Source organism: Coffea arabica, chromosome 3e (genome assembly GCF_036785885.1).
Source record: "Coffea arabica cultivar ET-39 chromosome 3e, Coffea Arabica ET-39 HiFi, whole genome shotgun sequence".
Classification (NCBI taxonomy): Eukaryota; Viridiplantae; Streptophyta; class Magnoliopsida; order Gentianales; family Rubiaceae; genus Coffea; species Coffea arabica.
In genome coordinates, this window is record NC_092315.1 from 38,141,214 (window position 1) to 38,150,169 (window position 8,956).

Sequence of the window (8,956 nt, forward strand, 5' to 3'; positions counted from 1 at the left end):
AAATATAATTATACCTATATAATATATTATAAATTTATTAATATTATATAATAATATATTTATAATATATATATATGTATATTTATAAATGTATATTATATGTGCATATAATTATAATATATACATGTATGTAATATTAATAAGTTATATAATTATAATTATAATTATTATTTTAAATATAATAATAAATAATAATAACTATATTTAATATGTAATGTATATTATATTTATATAAAATATTTGTATAATTAATATTTGTATATATTATATAATTAGAATTATATATTTATATTATAACCTTTGTATATTTATATTTAATTAGATATATAATATTTAATTTAATTAGTTACAAACTTATAATAATAATATTATTAGTTAAATGTATTATATAATGTATATTAATTTATGTAATATAATTAATATTATCAATTATACTAATAATTATACATGTTTACTAATAGAAATTATTAATTAGTTAGACTAAATTTACTAATACATTTATACTAATATATTTAATTAGTGAAAATTTCTTATATCCCATTTACAAAGAGCCAATAACTATCATTTACGATGTGGTTTATAATATATTTATTACATTCTATTCCGAAAGAGTTGATGAACCAAACATCAACTATAGTAATGATACACATTCCAGGTACTTGAACCAAACAAATGTATTGGAATGAATGATCTCATTCCAAATCCAGAATATCCGATTCTGAATCCGAATTTGATTCCGATGTTCGAACCAAACGCCACCTAATTGTTTGTTGATTCTATTATTTCCACTATTGTGGTTTACTTGTAGTCTTACAAGGAGAAAAAAAGTAGGGATAATTGCAGAAACTTCCCCTGAGGTTTCTGGCACTTGCACTAACCTCTTCTGAACTTACTAATCCTTAACAATTCAGTCCAAATAATTAAAATATTATTTTAAGGAGTGAAATTAGAATTTTGTACCAGATTTGCCCTTCGTGCTACATGTCCAATGAATAACAAAGTACTATAAATCTATTAGCAATTAATAAACTTTAAGGGGTGTAGTTTATGGGCAAATACACACTACCCATTTAAAGTACTTGCTCTTTATGGATATTTTACTTTCAAATATTTAATTTATGATAAATGTATCAATGTTTGTAAGTAAAATTCAAAAAGTATTACAGTAATATTCTTATAAAAAGAAATCGGTAGCTTATCTACTTAATATAAATTAAATATATAAAAAAAAAAAGAAATGGCCCATAAAGTGTTAATTCTTTATAGTTTTTATCCATTAGATGAGTAAAGTATTGGCCCTTTATGGGCATTTTATTCTGAATCATTTAATTTATGTTAAATACATAAATGTTTGTAACTAAAATTGAAAAGTGTTATATTAATATTTTTATAGAAGGGAAACTAGTAGGTTTTATATTTAATAAAAATTAAATATTTGAGAGAGCCAATACTTTACTCATCTAATGGATGAAAGTCATAAAGAATTAATACTTTATGGGCTATTTCTTTTTTTAAAAAATATTAATTTATATTAAATAAATAACCTATCGATTTCCTTTTTGTAAGAATATTACTGTAACACTTTTTGAATTTTACTTACACATATTGATATATTTATCATAAATTAAATGTTTGAAAGTAAAATATTCATAAAGAAACGATACTTTAAATGGGTAATGCGTATTTGCCAAGAAACTACACTTGTTAAAGTTTATTAATTGTTAATTGATTTGTAGTACTTTGTCATTCATTGGACATATAGTACGAAAGGCAAATTTGGTACAAAGTTCTAATTTCACTCTCTAAAATAATATTTTAATCATTTGGACTGAATTTGCAAAAGATTAGAAGTTCAGGGGAGGTCAGTGCAAGTGTTAGAAACCTCAGGGGAGGTTTTTTGGAATTATCCTAAAAAACTACGTATAGGGGACCTTGACATTTATCTAGGGTCAGACTGGTCAGTTACAAAATAACCCCTCAAGAATGCATTGTTCCCACTTTTTCCCTTCATCATTCAATCCAATCAATCGGCTCCTTAAACTTTTCAACTTCCCTGCTGTAGTACAATGAACCAAAGTAACCTCACACATATTGTTACAAGTCCAAAACCCGAACGGATATGCTATTCCAACGGGAATAGTATAAGGTGGTAGATTTTGACTTGAACTCATATTGCTATTATATAATATACTTCAGGACATTACTCGGATGTACGTTCTTGGTTGCACAGGAAACAAATTCTGAAATTGATCAAAAGACAGAGGATGATATCATGGACATGATGGACATGGACGAGAAGACCTCTAGCAATAAGAACAGTAATAATGGTGCTGATCAATCCCTTGTGGGATTTTATCACAATAAAGGCTACGATCTTGTTGAATTCTTCTCTGTTCCTTGTTCTTCTTCCCAACAAGCATCCCCACCATATTATGCTTCCTACTTCCTTGCCAACAAGACCAATTATCGTGCAATCTCAAGCCAGAGTTCGAGCGCCTTGGCAGTCTTGTGCTCATCCAATGGCTTGCTCCTGCTTTATACATCATGCTTTCTTGATCGCTTTAGGGACTCCGCTTTCATTGTCAAGAATCCTATCGATGGAGATTCTGTAACTGGCAAACATCCACCTCCGGTTGCGTTCAAGAGTTGTCTCAAAAGATTGGAGCAGAAAAGGTTCTTAGTCTATGGTTTTGCTTTTGAACCCAACGCTCGTCCAAGTCCCTATTACACCATTGTTCAAGTAACAGATGTCCTTGCCCCTGAAGGGGAGGGCAGGACATTGATGGTGTGGAAATTCAACTCTCTCAGCCCCTATTGGAAGAGGAAATTTCACGAAGAAGTAGATCCATTGCTCAATGATGTCCACAAGAAATATGCATTGTTGGGCCCTTCAGTTTACCTCAATGGGAATCTGCATTGGCTGTTGCAGCCTTCTGGGGTGATCGCATATAACATAGAGAACGAGTGCTTTGACCTGTCGTTTGTCAAAGTTCCAGGCGATTCAATGCATCTGGATGACCTTGGGTTGTGCAATTGCACCAAGAGAAGTCCAGAGAATAATGCTGCAGGTCCTCGATCGTGTGTCTGCACTTGTAGGTTCCTAGGGGAATGTGGAGGCCGGCTGGTATACACTCGAGTGACAGGGGATTCGTGTTTCTCAATTTGGATACTTAAGGATTATCAAAGCCGTTTCTGGATTCATAACTATTGGATTGTTGAACAATTGCCCGGATCTCTTTTTGATGGAAAAGTATTAGCATTCGGTCAAAAGGCTGATTTTGTGCTTCTCAGGGTGAAAAAGAATATCTTTTCATACAACTTCAGAACAAGAGAGCTCAAGAAGTTCCACCAAATTTTGAAGAATTATGCTCATGAAGATAAATGTGATGGATTACTTGTACCTTACTATCTACCCAGAGATCATCCCCCAGTTATCCCACCTGCTGTCCGAGAAAATAGTCCTTTACTATCAGAAGAAGGTAAATATATCCCTCATCCAGATCCATCGCCTTTCTTGTTTCTAATTCTCCTTCTTCATAACATGCTTAATTCCTTTAAGTTCCAACAGGTACACGAGAAAGTGCTTGGCCATTGGGCAGGGACTCTACAGCCTCAAATGCACCAATGGACCGTTTATTCTATCACTATGCTGTTTCTCATTTGGCAGAGAAGTATAAGATCCCGCGAGCATATGATGGGATAATCAGGGCTGGCCTGGCTTCCAGGATTCCATTGCGCGTCAAATTATGTGTGAGAGCCCACCGTAGCATTGATAGTTATAAATGTAAGTATGGGAATTCTGTTTACTATTTTGTGTTACTTTATGTCATTACCTTTGTGCTTACCATACAGTTTCCATCCTCAGGGGCAGTATCACGCTACAGTGATTTAATTCGTCTGGAAGCCAGTTTCCATAGCGGGTGTGAGTGATGAACTTTTTGTTGACATTAAACTATAGCTAGATTTGTGCTCTTATTATTTCTTGTTCTATAGTTATTAGACAGATCAGTGAGTTGCCCTTCCTAATTTCTCACCATTTTTTCTTTTAGCAGGTTTTCTCAGCTTGGACCAGAAATCATAGAATAATTCTGATAGAGGCACTATTCAAGTTCTGAATTTCTTTTCCTCAAGTTCATATTTTTGGAAGGCTGTTTTGTTTTGATTAGTCTTTTCTCGATTCAAAGTGGAGCATGATAATGTCAGACGGGGTAAACATGTCTGATATATTTTGCTTAAAAATTGCTGGAGTTCAATGTCTTAATGATTCAATCGGTCCTAATGTTCATGTTTTCCATCTTAGTTCACTGAACTGAGAAGATGGATGACCGTCTTTGTTGCCTTTAGTTTTGTTCAGCTGCAATTGCTTTCAAGAAATTTCATTTTTTCCTTTCTGGGCTTATTAATTACATGGCATCATAACATACCGCCTAGATCAAAATAAGCACAAAGTTAATCATAACAAGAATAAATGGAAAGAAGTCAGCACCTTACCAATAACAGAAATAAAAGAAGGCACCAACTACGAATTTCGGGAAAGAGTGAGGTAAAGGTAAAGGCAAGAGAGTTTGAAGAAAAAGTAAAATGAAAGATAGCAAAAATCAGAAATCATTGTTGCTGCTAAAAATTGTGTAAAATGCTGGTGCATTTGCAGGAATTTTTTTCACGTAAGGCAGAATAGAAGTTGTGAAATCATCTCCTGGTGCATAAAATGTTGGCACTGATCTCCTCCCCTTCAATCTTCAAATCAAGCAGAAATTTATTGGTAAAACCAAAATCTGGCAAAAGAAAGAACATTTCATGCTTAAGAAACTGACAGATACTGAGGGAAAGGACTCAAAACTTCTTTTGATGATTAAATCAACTATTACTTATCCAAATATAGAGGGGCTGACAAAAACTTTCAATAATTTTTCTCACTTGCACAGAAAAGATATCTTCCTTATCCATCTCATCTTTTCCAGATAAGTAGTATTCCATACAAGAATGCATAATAGAGCCCACTGCAGTCTTCTCCATATCCACGATAACTGAATAAATATCCTCTGCTAAGGAACTTCTTTTTCTGTTTTATTCTTACTTATTAATCTATTGTACACTCTGTTTTAAATTTCTGTTAAATCTTACATATTCTTACATGGCAACTTTAAGTAATCTTTTACTAACTAATTGAGAGGTGTAAGCCAACACTGTGAAGATATCAAGATTTAAGCCTTCATTTTCATTTTTAAAGGAATCAAGATAACAGAGGAGTATCCATTTTCCAGCAATTTTACAGGAATTCAGGCCATTTTTGGCTCAATCTTACAAAATTTCATATGATCGACAAAAGTTTCGTTCTTTTCAAGGATTAAGTTCATGCATGCACTATCAAGATTCCAGGAAAGAATGACTCTGGCATTTCTTGAAGCTTTATTTTCAGACAAGAAGATAGATAAATCATAAAAGCACTTGAAATGCTGTTAAGTAATAATCCAACTTGATACTTGAATCACGACAAGGATAAGCGGCCAAACAGCAGTAATAAGTCTGCATCATCTCCTGGTTTTCCCAAGTTGTAGAATGCAGTATCGGATTGAACCCCGTTAACGTGATGATGTTTTAAATCTTCAAGATTTTGGTGCAATGGTTCCACACCAATGGAGTTCACCACAACAGGGTTTTCTACGTCATTGTCAGTACACATAAAACCACCGGTCAATGATGCTACTGAACTATAAAGGTCTTCTTCACTGATTTTAATCATAAGGTCTGTTTGGCCATCATCTTTCTGTGGTTCGGGCTGTAATTAACTTGTAACACCAATGACTGATTTCTGATATTCTCGTTCCCTCTGAATAAGTAAATAACAGGGAAGATCATGGCTAACAGGCTTCGAAGGTTTTCGTTCATCTTGGAGATGATCTCCATATTCTTGCTTTAGAGTATCTGCTGCAGCCGGTTGGTCAAGTGCATGATGATATTGTTTGGTAGTATGGTACTCTTGTGCAGCTTCAAGAGGGTTTTCCGGAGATATTATTGCATGTCCAGCAACTTTTGAAAGTTTCTGAAGTTTGACTGATGATGGAACGGGGTTCTCCATGTTTTAGCTTGCTGGGTTAACAATTAGATCAAAATAGATCAGGACTACGGAAATTCTGGTGGTTTTTATCTTGAGTTGAATATGTTGGCTGTTTTCTGTAGAGTTGATCAATATTTGCGGCAGTCAAAATTTTCTTGTGTTTTATTGATATCTGCATTGAGTATAAATTGATACCGACAGGGGATTGAGTTTCGATCCTAGTAGGATTATGGGTAGTAGTATTTTTAGAGAATTTGTTTTGTAGCGGGTATACTATCCAGTTATAAATTGAACCAATCATGGAGAACGAGAAATTAAAGACAAATCATGATCACAGATGATTATTGTTCTATTGTGTTTTGATATGATAATTTACTATGCCACAATGTTAATCTTGGGCATTCATTCTTGTCTTTCTTATTTATCAGAATTAGTCCACAATTAAAAAAGAATTAGTCATGTACATTTTTTTCCTTTAAAAAAAAGGTTTGGGAATTTACCACACCACAATTTTGTCCTGGAATATTTATTTTTGCCTTATTTGTCAAACTAACAAAAAAAGTTCATGGTGCTTCTGAATCTAAGGGGGGAAGATTGAAATTAAATGGTACATTCAGAAGCCAAAGTCGAAATTTAACTGCTTGATTCAATTTACCATTCACTTCATTCGCAAAAGTATGCATGCCAAAGCCTATAAGTATGATAGTATCAGGCATTACATGCAATCACTAGAACCTCATCAAGCTAATGTTCATTGCGCCCATTATCATCCAAACACAAGCACAATTTCTAGCTGTAGATATTGATCAACTGTGAATAAACAGCAAGAAATTCAAGAAAGCAAGATCAACAAAATCATAACTTCAGTAGTCTTGAAGTCTTTGGTGCAGTTGAAAATGGAGGATGTTAAAGATTTTTTATTAGAAAATTTTAATCTTGCTATCTTCTTTGGGGGCTCTGACGCCTCCACTCTTGAAGATGTTCATCCACCACAGGTCAATCTTCAAGGACATTCAACTATTGCTGCAGAAGATGTTTTCCCTGCTAATATGCCCCTTGATGAGAGCACCGTTCTTGATGATGAATGTCTTCAACCATTACTCAATGCTATGGGGCTTTCAAGTGTTGCTGGATATGAATTTAGATCCCCAGAAAATCCTCCTGAAGCTGCACAAGAGGCTTATAGTACACAAGAATATCACCATGAATGTGATATCCAGCTGCAGCAGAAGGTCTGAGGCAAGAACTTGGACAGCCTCAAGATGATCGGCAACCTCAACAAGAATTTCAAGAAACTGTTCTGCAGCGTGGCATCAATTGTCTGGGACTTTCATATGTTGCTGGAAATGAAACTACATCACCGGAAAATCCTCCTGAAGCTGCACAAGAGGCTTATAGTGCACAAGAATATCACCATGAATGTGAACCACCAGCTGCAGCAGGTGGTCTGAAGCAGGAACTTGGACAGCCTCAAGATGATCGGCAACCTGAACAAGAATTTCAAGAAAGTGTTCTGCAGCCTAGCATTAATCAACTCACTATCTGTCATTGTCAAAGCGAACAAAACCCTGAAGAATCTCCACAGCTTAATCAACAGAAGGATGAAAGCCAACTAGCAGAGGTTACAAAAAACAGTGATGACGATCTTAATGGGGTCTTCCCAGAACACTAGGAGGGTGATTATATGCACAACATAGAAGTGGGAGATGAGCTTTCTGTAGTGAATTTTATTGGTGTGGAGCCTTTACACCAAGAGCTTGATCAAGCAGATTATTCACATCATTTGGTTCTATCTGATACTAAATTCTTCAATCTGGGACACCCAGGAGATGATGGAGACTTATTTTTTATGCAAATTAGCACGGACATTTTTGATTGATCAAAATTCAGGTACCAATTTAAAAGTTTTGATAGAAAATCAGACAATATAGCTTGTTGGAACTATAACATCCTAGAAATGTTAGTTCCATTGCTTCTTGAAATCATGCATGTTATCATAGATGACTATTACGAGATTCATAAAGTAACTAACTGAAAATAACAAACTAATTATATTTTGATTGTTTGGAAATTTGTGAATGATTAGTCAAAAAACATCACGAATTTATGAGTAAATTTCTGAATGATTTCTCAAGCCAATCCTTTTTCCCGGGTTCCTTGATAGTTTAAAACAGAGACTTGGATCTTGATGGCATCGATGCGTTTGGTTTATTTTCTTTATTAGTTTTCGAGTACTACACAAATATGGCATAAAAGAAACTTGACATTTAACAGAAGATTGATCATAGTATATGGACTATGGAGTAATAAATCAGTTACTAATTTAGCAGCGCATAGTTTTTGACGGAGAAGAAGGTAAGGGTAGGGTGCAATGAAAAAGTTGATGCTCTATTTCTGATTATAGACATCAGTTTGAGCTCCAGGTCTATACGGCAGCTACTAGTCCAAAGAATATAAAGATTGGTAAGTTAATAATTGTGCAGAGATGACTACTGACTTTGGTGGGTGCATTAACTTGACACAGTTATGATCCCGAAATTAAGTCCTTTACTTTTGATCTTTGAAGGCTTGAATATAGGTTTGTGCTTGATGACTACTGACACCAGGTAACAGTGGAATTTGTGAAGTCCAATTTTTTTTTCTCTTCTGGTGTCCATTTCCTCAGACTAGAATTTATAGGAGTTTCTACTTGAGAAGTCAAAAAGACAGTCTGGAATCTCTTGGATGAGATACAAATTTGCAAAGCATTGTGATACGTTCCTCGATCAACACGTTTCGAGACACGTAGCACGTTTGCCCAAGGATCTAGCGAGGATGTCCAACGCTTGGAATTGCGGGATCTAGAACCAAACGGACGACACGATTTGATTCAAGACGGTAGACGACACTCCAATGAAG